Source organism: Strix uralensis, chromosome 12 (assembly GCF_047716275.1).
Source record: "Strix uralensis isolate ZFMK-TIS-50842 chromosome 12, bStrUra1, whole genome shotgun sequence".
In the NCBI taxonomy this organism is placed as follows: domain Eukaryota; kingdom Metazoa; phylum Chordata; class Aves; order Strigiformes; family Strigidae; genus Strix; species Strix uralensis.
This window is the reverse complement of record NC_133983.1, coordinates 8,301,352-8,320,652: the sequence shown is the minus strand read 5'-3', so window position 1 is coordinate 8,320,652 and position 19,301 is coordinate 8,301,352. Positions and strand designations below refer to the sequence as shown.

Genomic DNA, 19,301 nt, shown 5'->3' with positions numbered 1-19,301 from the left:
GTCAAACTTGGCAAAACCCAAAACTTTCTAAAACCTTCTCTGTTTGGATGTTTGCTAACTCAGTAAGGAGGGATATTATAGATTACATGCCCCATGTCACAATGAGATAATTAATTTCACTCTTCTTAGAAGTGCATAACTACTATGGGGGAGAATAACATCAAAAGTCAGTGTGAACTGTATGATTCTGAAAGGGAGATTAGAAAAAAGGACTCATGATAGAAAAAAAAAAGAAAAAAATAAATCCTTCCATCTAGCATCAACATATTCTAGGAAAACAATAATACACATTCTTAATCAAACTTTGAAACAGATTTACTTTGCAGTATTCCATATAACTATACACACATTCACACCATGTTTCTTAAAAATAAGCAAGTGAAAAGTAAAAAATATAAGTGCCAAAGGAAGGTTATTTATGTTTAAACTGTACTCGAGAAATTAGTCAAGGGCAATTCATGCATGTGAAAATATGATTTCTAACACTGCCAAGGTCGATAAGACCTTAGGGAGTAAATGCTAACCATACAAATCAAAGATGCCTAGAGGCAGTTTCGAAGATGAGTGGCAAGGCTTTAACAGTTTTAAAAAGCCTGTTAATAATCCAAATGAATAAGCAATGATACAAGAAGAGCAAATAACTTGTTTATGCAAGGAACAAACCACTGCTAGATGTCTTTCCATGGATTGGATTGGATTGCCAAAGCCCAAAATCATACACTTCTCTCCTACACTTCTTTTCTGTCCCACAATTTTTGACATTGTGCCCACTTAAACTAGAGAAAGCAGCGTCACTTCATCAGGCTATTTAACGAGAGTTCAGATAGTTCACAAGGTTTTCACCTGACTGCCTGAGCCTACCCTGCTATTTGCCCCATGATAAGGTCCCATCCCACACTTATGGTAGGAGTATATTCACAGAAGTAAGTATCTGATTCTTTCTCCAACCTGAAAAATTAATAAGGACACCACCATTCTAAATGAATCCAAGCTGCTGAACTGGTTTGGTTGTAAAAATATTTTACTAAAAAGACAACTTCAGTGACCAAAGTACTTTTATAGGAACGTTTCAACTTTGCCCAAGATCTCTAAACAGAAATGACTTTTACCTGAAAATGAATACTGCATACCTTTTTTTTTTTTTTTTTACCGTTTTCCCATGGTAGATGAACAAAAAGCAAATGGCTTATTTTTTTCCCAAAAATTGAAAATTTACAATTTTTAATTTTAAGCCCAGACCATGAACTAAGAGAGTACTTCTGACTAGCTGGCTCCAGACACTCCTTTTGTTGACACTGTTGTAAAGTATAAACATCTCTCAAGTTTCAGGATATCTTTTGAAAACATTGGGTAGGTTAGAACATACGCATTTCCCACACAGCTCAGGTATCTGGGATATACATCTAGTCAAAGATATCTGAAATCAAAATTACTTTTAAAGAACTTTTTGAAGCAACTTAGTTTGAGTCATTAAAAATAGCATGAATTACTAAGAGGATGTTTGTTTCTGAGTCAGACCGTCCAAAACCTAAACAAAAATTAATTCAAAATAGAGCTGGCAATTAAAACTCACTGTGTATTTATTAATTTCTATTAATAATTAATAGTAGCTTTTTGAATGTTCCTGTATTGTGCTATTATCTCACATTTTAGAAAATACAATCCATGATAACATCCTGATTTTATTATTGAAGAAATTCAAACTAATTTTTATGTTGCTTCTGTGTAGGTAAACTGTTAAGTTGCCACAATCCCTTTCATCAAAAGCTGTTTACTTTCTCATGCTCCTATTAAAAATTCCCACGGCTCTTCTAATCTACTCCTCTTCTTGGTCATTGCTTTTTAATAGATCTGCCACCTTGATATCAGAAAAAAAGAGGTTGACTAGATATTCAGATTCCTCTGATTTAGGGATAGGGTAATTAATCCAGCATACTCAGAACCTCAGCATGAGCAAGCAGCAAAAGTCAGAATAATGAGAAAATGAGGATGCTGTGGAGAGCAAACGAAAGTAGATACTTATGGACCAGTTGAATACAGGTAAAGACTGTAACCCATAGTCATGCAGCCAATTTAAATCTGTTGGAAAAGGGTGCAGGACTAAAAGATGTAAGGCAAAGAGAGAAGCCATCAAAACTGCTGCATTGTACTTCACACAGTTATGACTCCAGGCAGAAATTGGGCAGAAATTGAGCAGATGATTGTGGAGTGTGTATATCTGAGAAGCAGGAGGGCAAGTCTCGTTGTTAATATTGATGTCAGAGAAACTTGTGTTACTGCATGAATCCTTCCTCTTTTTGGCCTTTTAATCTTTCTCTGTTTAATCCTTCTGTTTTCATTCACTTCTTCTATTCCTTGGTCTCAGGGCCACTCTGGAGTCAGAAATTAGAGAAGTTGATTCAGATGAATTCAGGGTGAAAGAATATTTGATCACACATAAGCATAGTTTGATCAGCAAGGGTGGTAGTCATCCAAAAGTAAGTGCCATAACTCCCTACTGTTTTTCCTACAGAGATGTGCACTGACTCCTACTCCTATAAGACAATGCATTGAACTTAACAAAGAGGAGGTTTCCACAGTCCTCTCGCTCTGGAGAGGGTAAGAGTGCTGGGTAAACTGCATGGAAAATACAGATGGAAAATACAGTAAGACCTTATTACACTTATTACAGTCAGTGGTTATCCTGGCAAATACCTCACTGGCGAACATATGGAAAGCCTAGGGTCACAGCTGTCCAAGACTTCTTGGGAGTCTTGAGGCTAGGCCTGTACGTGGTTGATTCCTCACATAGAATTTCTCTCTCCCTCCTTTCCTCACTGCAGAGAAAGAGAAGAGGCTAAAACATGGGTCCTCTTCCTTGAGATGAGCTGGTAAAGATCAAACATTATTTGCATGAGGCTTCCAGTAAAATTTTGCCAGAGGACAAACGGCTGTTTAGGCCAAGACAAACCAGAAGCTCTACAAGTGGAGAAGGACTGTGTTTGTTGGCTGAGTTTAAGAATCAGTCAAAGCCAGACTACAGAGCCAACAGCAGCTGTTTCTAAATTTTTTTTTTCTTTTGAATCTCAGCACAGCATGCAAGTAATTTGTTATGGACTTGAACTGGAGGAGCCAAGTATATAGTATTATGGAACTGAAATCCAAAAAATACAACATTTCAGGTTAGGAGACCTGTAGCTGCTAATCTGAAACCACTATTTCTGTTTGCATTCCATTTTCTGGCTTGGTCACATCACCCTTGTATCCTGATATATTTAACATAAATAAATGCACAGGTATTGCTTCACATGCACTCTTTGGCTTTTTTCAATGCATACAAACATGTTCACCATGTTTTAGAACTACCACCAGACTTTACTACCAGCAAAATCAGTTTCTGTTTTTTTGTTTATTAGAGTGCAATGAAGACTTCAGCCCATGGATGCATCTGGAGTTTGCCTGAAACATTCTGCCATAAAACATATTGTCATAAAACTAATCAGCTGCTCTAAGACAAAAATGTCACTGCTCCCTGCCTGCATGCACCACTTTGAAAGGTAGTAAGAGTGAAGTTGTACAGGCTACAAATGATGTAAAAGTAATATATAACCTATTAACAGGAACAGTACCATACTTGACGTGATACCCTCTGTAGCTGTTGGGGTTGACTATCGTGGTTTCCCTCAAACTCTCTCCTCAACTAATCTCTCATATCCACAGTTTTGGTAGTCTTTCCCATGGGGCATGCAAAGAACACATTGCTCTCCAGATTAGGTTAGAGGCCTATATGGGGCACCTTTGGAGACATTTTTAATACTGCATGAATTTCTTAGCATGGTTGCACTACCGTACCTTACAAATGGCTGGCAAAATCCACATCATCATCTTGGATGTGGCCACAGCTAAGTGTTAAATGAGGTGGTCCTAAATGCAGATTTGATTGCCTGAAGAGACAGGCAGAAAGACAGGTATTTTCAAATAATATTTATTGTTATGGTAACTAATCTGAAGTGTTTCACAGTTACTTTAGGACAACTTCAGGACTAATACAATGAGAAAGAACCAGAAAAAATGTAATAGTCCATACCTTTTTTTCTTATTTAAGAACCAAAGTATCATAAAATATTTTCTATAAATAGGTAGGAGTAATAAAACTAAAGGGGCTGACCAATTAAATTGTACATTATATTAAGAGATAAGAGGCAGATCAATTAAGATGATGTTTCAACCCATCTATGGTAATTTATATTAGCTGAGAATCTGTCCCTAAATATTAAAACAGCAGTCCTCCACTTCATTTTTTTTTCCAATTCTAGACTTTAAAGACAATTAGCAGTTCAACAGTACAGAGTAAGAGAAACTCTATTGCATGCTGCTTCTGGGTGATAACACAGCTGTCGTCTGCACCAAAATCACTATACAATTTTTTTGTTTTTCTAAAAGATGGAGTGAAGAGTAACTACCTAAATATATGCACAAAAGCAATTTTAGTTAAGTAAAATACAATTATACTATCTAGAATTTCTTTTGGGCATGATTAGTAACAAACACCTCTTGTCCTATGAAAATGTGCCAGGAAATTTTAATTGACTGCAAGTATCCAAGGTTGCCATTTAACACATCATCTGAAAGATGAATTTATTTGGCCCACACTTAACTACCATGTAACCTGCATTATGGTTTACAAGATGGAATGATTTTGTTTTACATGACAGTTATTGGGCCTAATTCTACTCGCAGTTACGCCAGTGAAAAATCTGGAACAAGTCCATTAAAGTCAATGGTTCTATAAAATCAGGGTAAAATTAGACTCAGGCCCACCATGCAATTTAATAATGTTTGATATTACAAACTAGGTCAGTCTTCTGCTTTTCCAATTGGTAGCAAGTGGAACCAGGTACCAGATACCACATAATTCTAAGAGAAAAGAGGTCTGCATTAAGCCGTGGCCATTCCACAGAGACTCTTGCCTATGCCCATATACCTTGCCTGACCTGACACACAATGTGCTGAGACCACTGCACACATGTGTATTCATTCCCTAGCACTTTGGGAGGAACCACATCATGAAAATGCAGAAGAGAAGTGAGGAATTCAGAAAGGGATTTTTTATTATTGTAACATTAACCTGCAAATCACTTAAGAATTAGATTCTTTTTATTAACATCAAAAGTTTTGAGCCACTTTCTCATACGATTTGACCTTCCTTTTCTTGTGAGTTCAAGGTTTTCCACAGCTTTAAATCAGGCAGGACTTTTGTCTTCTGTTTCCTGACAGGGCTATCATGCTATAGAGAACAGTTTTTCTCCTGGTATGGACTTCTGCTTTTTTACCATTTCTTCAAATTCAGAAGCTCCAGACCATCCTGGGGACAGCAGTACAGATCCAGGCTTCATGAAGTGGGTCTGCTTCTGGGGTGCTTTCAAAGTGGATGTCCTAACTTGCAGTCTTTACTTCTCTGCAGTAGAACATGTTTGCAGGGTTTCCTGCAATGGAGACTCTCAGCTTACACCTCAAGAAAAAGAAGAGCAAGTGATTAGCATGTGCTGTAGTGCAAAATGACAGACATTATCCACTGCCCACAAACAGTTTTCATGATCTCCAAATACCAAATGGTAAGCACACAATAAGTATTACTCAGGTGTTCTACCTGATCTTGTCATATCAATCATTAACATTATGCAATTCTGTAATTCAGAAGCCCAAATATGTAAAAGGACTATAAAAATACTAGTAAGTGAAGTTTAATTCAGCATCTGGTGAAGATATGCTCTAAGAGTGTAAGCTAACAGGTGGGGTTTTTTTGTTGTTTTCTTTACAGCTGTTGCTCTAAAAATAGTAATTTTAATACATACTTAATTTGGAAGCTTTTGAACAGAACTAGATATAGTGTGTTATTCATAGTCTCTCCTGTACAAATTGAGCCAAGCATTAGGTCACTGCACAAGCCACTGTACTTAAGCGCAGCTCTGGGCCAGAGACAGCGGGAGTAGAAAGGAAGTAGAAAGGACTTATTATGCTGTATCAAGACAGAAACACAGGGATTTGTTCCCCTTCTTAAGAAATAAGCTAAATTATTATTACTTTCTTGGGAAAGTCACACTCTGAAGTGAACAAACACAACCCAGTGACTCTTGTCCTCTCCCTTCTATTGCTGGTGTTGCATTACCAAATACTACTCATTGCTTGAGTTTTTAGACTGTAAACTGTTGCTAACCAACAGCTTTACAAGGATCACATGTATATGAAAAACAGTGTTTCCTTCCCAAGTCCACTGACAACTGGCTGACTTAAAAAACTGTTTCTATCTATTACAGCACATGTACAGGTTGATAGCTCTCAAATGATCCCATTTATGTTAGAACTGGTAAAGTGATATTCTATTATTTCATTGAGAATAAAATGTATTGAGACATTTCACATTGTTTTTCATTTTCCTTCTGTTTCAATATTCTTTTAACTTTGATTTGTGCCATCTAACAACTGAAAGTTATCCAAAATAATTGTTGCACATTACATCCATTACATTAAAGGTGGTCTGTGTTTATAAAATGAGATTGTTTTATGAATAAAATACATTGAAGAAAATATAGCTGTCTCAACAGCAATTTTGTCAGTTTAAAAATACAGTGATATAGCTTGAATTTCTACACTTCAGTGCATCTCATGAGGGAGTGAAATGCTTATTAGATGGTAGCATGCATTATTCTCCAAATCTTCTTTTATATGCCTATTTTAAGTATTTGATTATTGCCTGGCTAATAATAGGTGCTTCTTCAGTCAAAGAACAGACTAGAGAAGATAGTGTAAATTGTATAGCATATAATTGTTCACTGACTGCCATTGAAAATGTCTAACTACTACTGTATGACAATCTTCCTCTGATGTCTGCAGCCCCTGTTTCATGTAACAGCAATTAAAGCTGTGGGAATCAGGAAAAACCCACCCAGAGAGCAATCCCACCCCATTAATTTTTAAGTGCATAGAACACTCCAGAGGACAGGCAAGCCCACCTGGGGCCAGTGAAAAGAAATCACACCCGTCATTGATTTATTGGGGGCAGGAGATGGGTGGTGAAAAGGCTGTGAACCTCCCAGTTCCATAGCACTGCCGAGCACAGCTCATTCCCTGTCTTCTGCTCCTTCACTTTGGCCATCACAGAGTAACCGCACAGAGACATGTTTTGGCTGCATGCTACATTGAACATGCACAGAACTGCATCTGAATTGAATCCGGAAAGGGCCAAGGAGGCTCGTAGCCAAAAGCTATTTCTGAGGCTGTGTTATGGAAGAGGATCTTGAGAGCATGAGAGTTTAGCGAAACAGAGCAGTGAGGGGCTTCTGAGCCAACCACAAATGGATCAGCATGTTGCAAACACAACTGCAACAGACACAAATAGACTGAAAAAACCTGAAAGCTGCCCAGAAAGCTGCAAGATATGAAGGAACAGCAAGAAGTTACTCTTGGAGTCTGATGATTTTATCTTTCAGCATATTTGGAGATAATCTTCGAGGGAAAAGATTAAATGAAGGTATTGAAGATGGACCTATGTAACATAAATAGCAAGCATTTCAACTACTCTTCTTCCTCTCTAATGTCAACAAATACCTGAGTTAGGCTGGAAGCACCACTAGCTGGTCTTAGTGACAAAGACTGTGTAGGTTTTGGGTAGTAATAAGGTATTGTGGGACAGAACAAAATGTATGTCTCTACTTTTATGAGTGCCAATGTAAGGACTTGCCACACATGTGCAAGAGGATGTTAATTTTCTGAACAACTATAGGTGCTCAAACTATCTTGCCCCATTGCTTCCTAACCCCAATCAGAACACTCACATATTACTGTGGGCAATTTTGCAATACGCCAGTTGTGTTATCCAACCCTTTAACGCTTAAAGAAGCCTTTTTATCCAGCAACAATGTAACCGGGAAGGTGCCAACAGATCCAAATGGGGTCTGGAATGATTTATTCATCCCAGGCTTCTAAGTCCCTGTTCCTCAGTATTAATACTAAGATTAATGTGTCCCATCAGTGCGCTGCCAACAGGAACTTTAATAAAAGCAAGAACAACTAGTTGGCTCAGCTTTCTTTCTACTTAAGGTTAGGACATCATAAAAACAGTAGCCTACAAAGGCTTTCCCTTTAATTTACTTATTACTTTACAAAATTAAAGCATTTTCATTTAATTTAACAAAACCACACAGATTACAGGAACGTAAGTACAACACTGCCTGAAGTAATTCATGAGCCAATTTTTTAAAAGAATAAATTTAATATATTTGCATATTTTTAAATGGTGTTTATGCATCTTAAAACTTTTTAAAAACTTAGTGTAGACAGATGTATTTGTACATAACCAAAACACAACATATGCAATGCTTAGGAAGGATGCCTGATTCATAATGACAATGAGTGAAGACCATAGAATAAATGACAGACAGGATGTACCTACAGACTAGCATTAAAGAATTTGTTAGATGTGAAGGAATAATTGTTTATATAAGTATCGTCAAACCTTGGTCCCACAATACAAGTGTACCATGTCGATGGTCTCGGCAATGTGGACACTTGCCCTTGATTTCACATATGCCATTAAAGTCTTCAACTGCCAATAAATCACAACCAGCTGGACTAGATTTTGCCCAGGATGACCTTGTGCTTATGATTCCTCTTCACTAGCCCTTCGACTACACAGTTTTTACACCCTAGATCCTCAAAGTCTCCAATTTCAAAATTCAAACCCATCAAAGTCTGTCCAGAAAAGCTTGAAGAACGCAACTAATGAATGTTATCTGAAGATATAACAAAAAAAAACCAACCAAAAATGCTGTGCCCAGAGTTGCTGAGACAGTTTAGTGACATTCTAACAAACTGCAGTGTGACAAAATCACCTAAATGGACTGTGAAGGATACTGCAGACTGTATATGGCATATACGAATGCATAAAGTGTATCCATTCGGCATGTAACTGCAAAGCTGCCTAAGCCATTTAAAAGTAAGCTTTCAAATTCATTCCTGATCACATTGCTATACTACAAAATGTACTCATTTCTATGTGAGAGATGTTTTAAGCTTCTTTTCTTACAGTCCCCAATCCTCCTGCCTTCTTTTGTGGAAAAAGTATGTATGCGTGCTCGCATACCTCTCTTTTCTTTCTTCCCGTCCCCTGTACCAATTGTCCACCTAGCTCAGGCACAGAAACTGCAGAATTTCTGGGTGGTGGTGATGGGTGAGTGGAGCAGAAACTCCATTTCCCCCTAAAAGGCAGAGGTCGCTCAACTGAAAGAACAGAAAGGCCTTTTATTTCTATAATGAAAAGAAGAGGAAAAAGCTCTTCACAGTGAAGATGAAAAATATTGTATTTGAATCCTGGGAAGAACTTGCTCTTCCTACACTGGAGAATAGTCTATTCACAGCACAGTTCAAATAGTCTTTAGCTTTTCAAATATCTGCAATTAGCAAAAGGATAATATGCATCTGTTTATTTTTAGAAATTACTTTATGATCACAGCATGTATGTCAGATTAAGACATTTCATGTTTTTCCATTCAAATGAGGAAGTTAAAGTTTCTTAATCATCTCAGGCACTTAGATTTGAAACTTCACCTATTTGGCTGTTACTGCAATGATAGTATAGCATAGGCTTTGGTCCATTGCCTCTGATTTTTACTGATTACTTGCGTACTCCTACAGGAGTAGGACTTACAACTGGCAAGAAAAAAATCCCTGGGAACATAACATATCTAAAGGCCTAAATGCATATGTACAACTGACAAACATTTGACCAAATTCGTAATAATATAGTATTCAGTGAACCCCACTGTTTCTTTTTCTGAAATGTTACATTCATTTTGAAAATTCTCAATTTTTTTCTAAAAATATATGAAATGTAATCCTTGAATCGCCAATGATTTGTAATTACAAATGGCAAACACTTGCAAAGAAAGAATTTTGTACAATGTTGGTTGGTGATATAAATGAAGCGTTATATTTCTGGTGTTTTATTAGATATATTATGTAAATCAGTCAACAATGTACAAAGTGCGAACTGTAAAAGGTAAAAGTGACATTTAGCACAGAGAAGTTTCAAATAGTGGTGATTACATAATTTCTTTAATCAAAGGACACATGCAATATCACATGACATATCTAATCTAACCACAGAGGTGCAGATTTGGTTAGGAACACTTTCGTTTCAAACCAGAGTTCTCAGTTTATGCTATGCTCAATGAATACCAGCAAAATGGAAATTCAGAACGTTAAGAGTCAGAACAAAAATTTCCTGCATACACGTTGTCAAGCTTTTAATTTTAAGCTTTACATTTTGTAAAGACTCCCAGTATTAAGCTTTTTACTAACTGTATTAATAGTGGCAGACGTATACTATTGCTGATATTAACCTGACAACAATAAAATTTTAATTAAGAAGTATGATTTTGTCTGTTATAAAAAGTTGGAAAGAGAGGTAGACCCACTAAGCCCACATAGAATCATTTATCCCAGTTTCAGCACTGAGATTGGAAAGAACTCATCAGATAAATGGCTTGAGGAATCAACCTACCTCTAAATTTTATTTTACCAGCTGAAACTACAGCCAATGATTTCTTGTAAAATCCTATGCTCATCTGTATTTGAAATAGGGGTAGACCCAAAGACTGGTCTTTTCTAATGAAAAATTAATGGCCTCCCTCTACCTTCCCAAATTAAGCTGTTTTCTTTTAGAAGTTATTAGGTTCTGTTAGGAGGAAAAAAATGCCATTCACAAGTCCTATTTTATTTCCATACCATCTTCACTTCTCCATTTTACTACTGTTGTTGTTTTTTGCTCATTTGCATTTCCCAGCTCATGCTGTCTTTGAATAGTGACTGAAGACAATTTGTCCCCGTTGAATACCCCAGATTTTGAGAAGGTCTGAATATGGATCCAAAGGTTCGTTATGGGCCGAAACGAATCACTACTGTGAAAACCCTGAAGTATGCAACAATCCAGGCTGAGACGCCTTACAGTGTGAGCCTACTTGATCTTGAGAGTTGAAAGCAGAATGTGGTTGGCACCGATAGGATTATTTAATTTTTGGAGAGCGGATCATGCAGGCATCTACCCAGGGTAAGGGGGAGCCCTACAATTATGTTTTTTTAAAACTAGTTAAACCATCTCTAATTAATTATGATGGTTTCAGCTGAAACTTTCCAGATGAGCAGTTCAAGCTGGACTCAACACTGAACAATCATTGTATTACTGAAATGCTCTGGTGTATTCCAAGTTCTAACTTTTTGATTCAATGAAAATACCAAAAAATGAGTAGCATATGTTATCTCTATCCAGGAGATTTATAAAACTCAGATATCTTGTGATTGTGTTGCTACTTTAGCAGGATAAAAATTCCTTTTCACCCCCTTCACTTTTGCAAAATTCCCCCCTCGCTGTGTCTTAAAAATGTCAAACATACTTTACTGTTTCCAAATAAACACATCATTTTTGGCAGAATTAGTAGACAAGAAAGGTAGGGGCACTGTTGTTATAGGAGTTCATATAAAAAGCAAATTTTAATGTTTCAAAATTTAAGACTTTCCTAAAGTTTTAAAATACATCCTCCCTGACTCCATCTGTATTATTGTCAAAAGCATTGTGAAGTGTCCCTTTGGAAAAGTAAATCTGATTAATTAGCATCAGTCTCCAATGTAGAATTCAACAGCTATATAAACAGCCATGGACTTTTCTTAACAACTACTCTATTATTGTTTTCAGCATTGTTAAAATCTAAAATGATTTAATTGTTTAACCATTGTGTTCTGTGCATTGTTTGCAAAGTTTGTCAAGTGAAAAGAATTTTTCCTACAGTGTTCTAGAATGATACTGAAACACACGTTTTCTTCAGAATTGCTCTAACACAGTTTACAAAAGCAGCAATTCTGCATATAAAGGGAAAGAAAGCAGAAAAACTGGAGGCAACTGACAAAGTAAAAATGCCGGGAAACAGTTTCCACTGCAGTACTGTATTTCAGATATCAGTGTGATAAAAAAATGCTGCTTTCATAGTTGTCTAGCAAGAATACAGTGATTTCAGCTGCAGTTCTCCAGCAAAAAACTACCACTACATGGTACCAGTGCCTGGATATTGACTCTGTCATGGCGGTTTAGCTTTTGTGCAAGAGACTAAGTACATGGAGGCCACTGCCCACATAAATCCCCATATCTCAGAGAAATTACTGCTTTGAAGGCACTACTGCCCCATATCCCTGCTGATCTCAGTTCACAGACAAATAAAGCAGGGCTGCAGCTCTCAACCAGCAGCAAGGCAGCCTCTCAGGAAAGGGACTCACATTACCACCTCCTCCTGGTGCCAGCTGACTATGGGCCAGTGAGGAGTAGCTTGTACTGCCTGCACCGCACCAGCTTCATGCTGGAATTGCAAATGCTTCAGTTCTTAGCTCTGGCAGTCTAACACCTTTCTTTAACATTCACTTCATACAAACAATTTCAAAAGTCCCCTGGCACTCTGCACAAATTCAGCTAACACATAGTTCCATTAAAAATTAAGAGAGCAAAAATATGTGTATGTTTACCTCCATAATAATAGCCCCAGAAATTCTTCAACTGTGAACCATAAATGTAAATATAAACCATGGGGGGGAAAAAGCAAACCCTCCCAATGTTTACTTGCTTGTAACACAAAAAGCAGGATTTCAACATATACCACAGCAACCATAAATAATATGGCCATCTTTAATTTGGCCTCCAATATCTGACCAACCTTGATTTATCCACAGACAAAACCAAGCATCTCTAATTTGCTAACCAATCACTGCAATTCTTTTCTTACCAACCAATAATTCTGCCATCTCTAATTTACCAATAAATAATTCTGCACTCTCAAATTTACTAACCGATAATGTGACCAATTTGCTGACCAATGATTGTGTCAACTGGTAATAGTGCCCCTAGCAAACAGTAATTTGCCAAGCAATATTTGGACCTTTTCCCCCCCTAGCAATAAAGAACTTTAGTGGTCTTTGATTCAGTATCTACTACATTGCTCTGAAACTGCTTAATGTAGATAGTGAGTTTTTTACAAAGTATTTGCTTTCTGTGAGAATATTTGTTTACACTGACTGCTTAGAAATTGCACAGGTCTCTCTTAAATGTCCATGAACTAGAATATTGTTTTCCCTTTTAGCAATATTAGCATTTGAGGGAAGCCTAATTTTTCTGTTAGCAGTATTCCTCTGCATATGGCTAACTCCTCTGTTAGTACTGTTGTCATCATGCTGGGATTTGGCGACAATTCCACAGTGCTTGGACAGTGTGCACTGGTAAAGCAGTGACACCACTAGCCAGCTCTGTCACCCTTGCTGACCTTACCACCCAAGTTGATCCTGTCTGGGCAGAGATTTGAGCAGAAAGAGTTCATATATAAAGCCATGTGATTGATTTGTTTTTTCTAATTTCTATGTCCCTTGGCTTGAGTGAAAAACAGGTCTTGAATTATTGGTTTCTTTAAACAATAATAATAGCATTTTGAAGTCATGTAGTAACTTCTGCAATCAATTTTACCTCCAAGAAATGTTACCACTTTTGTGTAATTTTATTAGTTCATATTAAAGCCATTAGCTAACACAACATTAGCTCAGTGAGCAACCACTCTTAACGTCCATTTTACAGGGAAAGTCTACAGAGAGTAAGGGCATAGCAGGAGTGACCATCAGTGCTGAAATTAGTAAAGAATTTCCATACTCCAGGCTGTTGGCTCAGACAGCTACAGAAAATAAAATACCTCTAGGCTATGGGCGAAATCACTGCAAAATTATACAACAGAATATTTACAAAGAGAGACTGTGAGTTTGGGCACAGCTCTATGCAAAAGACAATAACTGCACCAGCTTACCATATATTGTTCCTTGTAACCAACCTCCTAATACAGTTTACTGATTAATTTATTGCATATTCCAGGAAATGATTCAAAGCAACATTAATTCCAAAACAGAAATTTTGAGATTTCTAACTTTTACAAGAAAAAAAAAGACAATTGCATTTTAAATTCATATAAAAATATGAATTGATTCCATTAAAATTTCATCCTGGAAGTAGTAGACTGAAAGCATATTCTAAAACTCCATTACAGGCTCCCTTCTTTATCTTTTTCTTTTCCATCTTGCAGGATAAGCACAGCCTAAGCAGCACTGTTGCTTCTCACTTTTTTTCTTCCTGAAGTCTCCTGGGATTCTTGAAAGAAGTGACAGAAATGCCATTCTGGGTGGCTGTTCCTTTAGAGGAGGTTGTGAATAGGGAAAGTTAGCCAAGAAGGAAAAGGAGTTGGCCAAGCAGGCAGGAATTCCCAGGAGACCAGAGGTTTGGTATGTTTAACGTTCTCTTGGTGCTGGAGGAACAAGCATAATACAACTGAAGTTGTACTAAAGTTGATTTCCTGAACCTCGTTATATGACAAAAGTAAAACCTAAAAGCTCACTACCTGAGTTTTAAGGATAAATAACAACTCTGATGCTAGCTTTAGTACTATTGCTGGTAAAGACTTCAAATAGCCATACATAACATTGGGTTTTTTCCACAAAAATATTTGTTTTACAAGCTTGGGCTTTCAGTGACAAACATTTCATTAGCCAATACTGGGAAGAAAATGCCATAAGTAGGAGATGGAGATTGCTGAGGCCTAACACATGAATGAAAGATAACGGCGTTGGACAAGATGCAATGAATATGAAAGCAGAAGTTTACGGAACTAGCTGAGGGACAAGATGGTCAGTCAAGAGTGCAAGTGACAGAAAATAGGAATGTGTCTACAGCTTGAAAGATGAAACATTAAGTATCTAGATGTGTGTAGTTGCCCATGTTTCTTCAAAAGTGGGCACGAGAAGAGAAAAATTTACCTCATCAGGAGTTCCTAGATTTGTTTTACAGTATGCATATGAGTACATCCACAAGGTTACAGAGAAGTACAAGGTACAAAGAGAAGTGTCGAAGGAAAAAACACATTAAAAACACATAATCATATGCATACACTATAATGGGGAAGCATGAGAATTGATGCAGGTGGGAAGACGGTTTTGCCTTGTCTGGTTAAATTTTCTACATTAGAGTACTATTGATTTTCCTAAGTATATAGGATACTGTATATACCCCATTCTGCTACCCTTACACAGGTTAATTCTTTTATCCATTTCAAACCCAGTCAATCAATAACAGTGATCAGGTAGGTTGTGAAATTGCCTGGAAAACACATCCACAAAGTAAACCCAATACAATGGCCTGTCTATGTGACTTAAAGCTTAGCACAGCATTGAAAATCACTAATGGAACACTGTGCAGTTTGTTCATGCTACGAGCAGTCAAGAATCATGCATAATGTAATAGTGCATCTGCTAACAGCGGCTCACACAAGCTAATTTAATCTTGTTTTAAACTAGACACAAGGAATTAATCTTTAAAGCTGCTCCCGTGATTCTCTTTGGCCCTTAAAATATCGAGGGTCTTTCCACCTCCCCATTTACAATACTGTAAAGGGATGCATTTCAGTTATCATCATCTATTTACACTTCATCTATATTAGCTGGAAAATGGATGCAACCCCATAATTTATCAGTCTTAAAAAGCACATTGCTGGCCCAGTCCAGAGGCTGTGTTTTGTTTTGTCACATCTGAAACTGGTATTAGGTCTCAGGCTCTACTGTGGAAGTTGGATTCCCTAAATAATTAATATTCAAAAGGAATTTTTTTTTTCTTGAGTTAGTTTGGCTGTACTAATTACACGAGACTGTCTCACAGCTATTTCTGGTGTAAAATTTACCTTTATTATTATTATATTATTATTTTCTTAATTACTTGTATTGCTACAGTGCTATTGTGTTCGGTACTGTACAAACACTGAAAAAGACACTCTTCACCCAATTAACTTATCACCCAAGTATAAAAAAGATACAGACAGACTGGAGAGTACAAAAGGAAAAAAACCCAAAAATGACATTGAGAAAGACTCATAAAATACTCATATATAGTAAACTTGACTTTGACAAGATTTCAAGTTGGGAGCTTGATTGTGAATTTTTGGACCTATAGCCAAAGAGAAATTTTAGTAGGGCTTTGAAAGACAACAATGAATTACTTTTGAAAATGTTCATGGCAAGCTCCTTGTAAGCATAAGGAAGATTGACAGAAGAAAAATGCTCATAGGAAAAAGTAACAAGTGGGAGGTAGAAACTGGTCACTCATCACTTATCAAGATTGGTGAGGCATATGATGTCTTGATACTGAGAGGAAGATAATAGATAATGGGAAAGGAAAGAGTGAGTGTGAAAACAAGTATTTTACTGAGTGTGATGGAGCTAATGGAAGAAAAACAGGGGAGGAGGGAAAGATAGTCTAGGTAGATGGGCTTTGCAAATGGTTTCTGATCATGTGCAAGTGAAGCAATACTATATTTCAAGCAAAGTTTAGTGTGCAATAAGCAACAGAGGATAATGAGAATCTGGAAAACAGTTTATGCTGCAGGTGGGACAGGATAGACTCTCCTTCAGAAACGGTTTTCCAAACTAATTAACAAGACCAAGACATGGTCTACACATCAAATATCGGGCTAAGGGATGGTGAGAGTAAGTGACAGGACCAGGATGTTGGACACTGCAGTCAACAACAGATGTGCTGAAAAGAAGTTTGGTTGTTGTGAACAGCTGTCAGCAAAAGTTTAAAGCTCTACTTTAACTGTGATACATTGAACATCCATGGAGAAACATTAGCTGGTGACAGGCCAGTATTATGCTTCAAAGAAGGGAGAAGTAAATCTGTGAGGTTTCTGACTAGGGACAGTTGAGTATGTATTTGTGGACTATCTCTACTTCTCAGAGATAACATACAGAAAGAATAGCAAAGTGTGACCAAAGGATACACACGTGAAGATGAAGAACTAGTGCAACTTCCCTGCTCATTGCAGGGGGGTTGGACTAGATGACCTTTAAAGGTACCTTCCAACTCAAACTATTCTGATTCTATAAGGACAGACTCATTGGAATCAAATGACGAAGACTGAAATTGATTAGAGGAGAACATCATCAGAAAGTAGTTCAACAAATTTAGAGCAGAGACAAACAATGAGTAGAAGTGCTAGAAAAGAGGCCAAGAACAATTTTTAGACAAAGTTAAATTGTGTTTGTATGATGAAGGGTTAACCCAGTATAGAGATCCATGAGAAAGATATGGTCAGAATAATGACAAGTATAAAAAAGGTCACCAGATGGGGATGAAGTTAGAGGAAATGGGCTGAAATGGAGAAACAAAACAACCATCATGCCCTGTGAGAGAGGAGGAAGAAAACTTTTTGGAAAGGAGAAAGGAAGGAAAGCAAAGAGGTGGTTTTAATTTTTCTTGGAAAAATATGAACTCCAGCGGGATTTTGAGTAGTAAGCAAGTAGTAATGACATAAAGATGACCTGTACTGTTGGCACAGGCTCTGAATATAATGCAGAACAATGGAAAATACATTATGAAAGCCATGTGCTTTCATTTCTGGTAAAATTTGATATTGATCTGTAGGTAAGCATGCTAGCAAGCAGCAAACATGACAGAACTTGCTTGTTTACTCAGGTCTAGATTGAATGAAAATACTTTTGTGGCATATGAAAAGCACAATGAAAGTGCATTTGTGGCATATTAGACTTGTAGGAATAGTGGAGTTAGGTCAATGCCAACCTTCCACAATTTTCAATTTTAGATTCAAGTTAGCCTTCCAAAAGCAGCTGGAACCCTCAGGTTTTATTCTGTATCCTAAGAAATACAAATATTCTCCAGATCTTCTGGAAAACTATAAATTGAAGTCCTTTGAAGCCTGTTTAAGACCACTTCAGAGGTTGGTGAAGTGTTGCAGTTGGAGCATTCACTAAGGACTGTTCATAAAATACCTCTGTTTAAGCTTTAAATATAAACAAGCCTCATGAGATTCAAACCTAAGTATCTCCTGCTCTGATTTATAGTAAATGTTTAAGGGACAAACAAGAAAAAACAGAGAGTCTGATAAGGACAATCTTTATACGGATACAAACTAATAATCAGAGAAAGAGTTCTCTAAACCCATTCAGACTACTTCTTGTTAACATGCATTAATAATAGTTCCTTAAACAATCTCTGAATACTTGGACATGGCTCTGACCTTAAAAACGTACAATCCAAAGATAGTCAAGTAGTCAGAGAGTAGTGGAAAAAGAATAACAATAATAAAATTATACAATTTATACATGTCAACTTGATTCACAATAAGCACAGCAGATCTTTAAAAGGGACTTAAATGTCAACAGGGTGTTATGAATGAAAGAACAGAATAAACATCCATTATGTTACAGAGTATGTGAAAAACTGCATGGAAAATAGAAATCAGGTTTGATTTAAGATTATGAACCCATAAATTCACTTGTAATTCTTACATGTTAAGCCTGTCTCATACAGTACTTATTATTATTTCTAAAGGAAAAAAACCCCTAACATCCTGTATAATCATTAGAATTTACTGGTTCCTTGTGTTTCCAGAAAATACTTTGTTGACTCCATTCTCATTTATAATTAATTTTAAGCTCCCTTCAGTTTGTTTTAAATGCATCTTAGTAAATAATTTGAGCGATAAAACCTCTTTCTGTATGTACACACATGCACACATAAATGATATACAATACACACATCCAAAAAATGCTTATCATGCCTTTTCTCTCAGATATTTAATGTAATTTTAATACAAAATATTTAGGATAGACAAAAACTTGGAAATAACATCTAGCAGAATTTCATTTATAATTAGACTTGAGGCTGTGAATGAGGCCTGAGCTGCAAAGCTTCTTCATAGCCATAAAAGGGAAGTTTAAGTAAAAAATACACTGTTTTTATTTATTTAAAAAAAAAAGAAAAATCATCCCATGCCAAGCCCAGTCAAAATGCATTATTAGGGTGTCCAGGAAATTATAGCTTTTGTCCATTAGTCCTTTCAGGGTTAATATTGATGCAGATATTATTTCTATCCACGGTACCATTTATTTGAAATATTATGACTGGGAGTAGCTGCAGCAGTGAATCAAATCAATTGATAGAGCAGTTAGCCCCGCAGTCAAGGCTGCCTTTACACCGTGCAGCGAGCATGAAATATTATGGAGATTGTTCTTTAAAGTGATCACTTTATCATCATTTGTCTGCAGCCCAGGCTATTCCTTCCTGCCTCGCTTCCCTGTTGGGTTAGAGCTGTCATAACTCAATCAGCCGTATAATGCTGTTCATAGCACCTCCGTAGCAGGTATTGAACCTGTCAAGGGCCACTGAGGGAATTATACTTATC

General features: G+C 36.9%; 1 long non-coding RNA gene across 1 annotated transcript in view; it reads right to left on the bottom strand.

The window, feature by feature from the left end:
- Window positions 1-5,065: 5,065 nt before the first annotated feature.
- Window positions 5,066-19,301, bottom strand: part of LOC141948959 (uncharacterized) — a 114,160-nt gene continuing 99,924 nt past the window's right edge. Inside the window, exon 3 of the long non-coding RNA XR_012630612.1 lies at window positions 5,066-5,491. This is a non-coding gene — a long non-coding RNA (uncharacterized LOC141948959). The remainder of the gene's footprint in view (window positions 5,492-19,301) is intronic.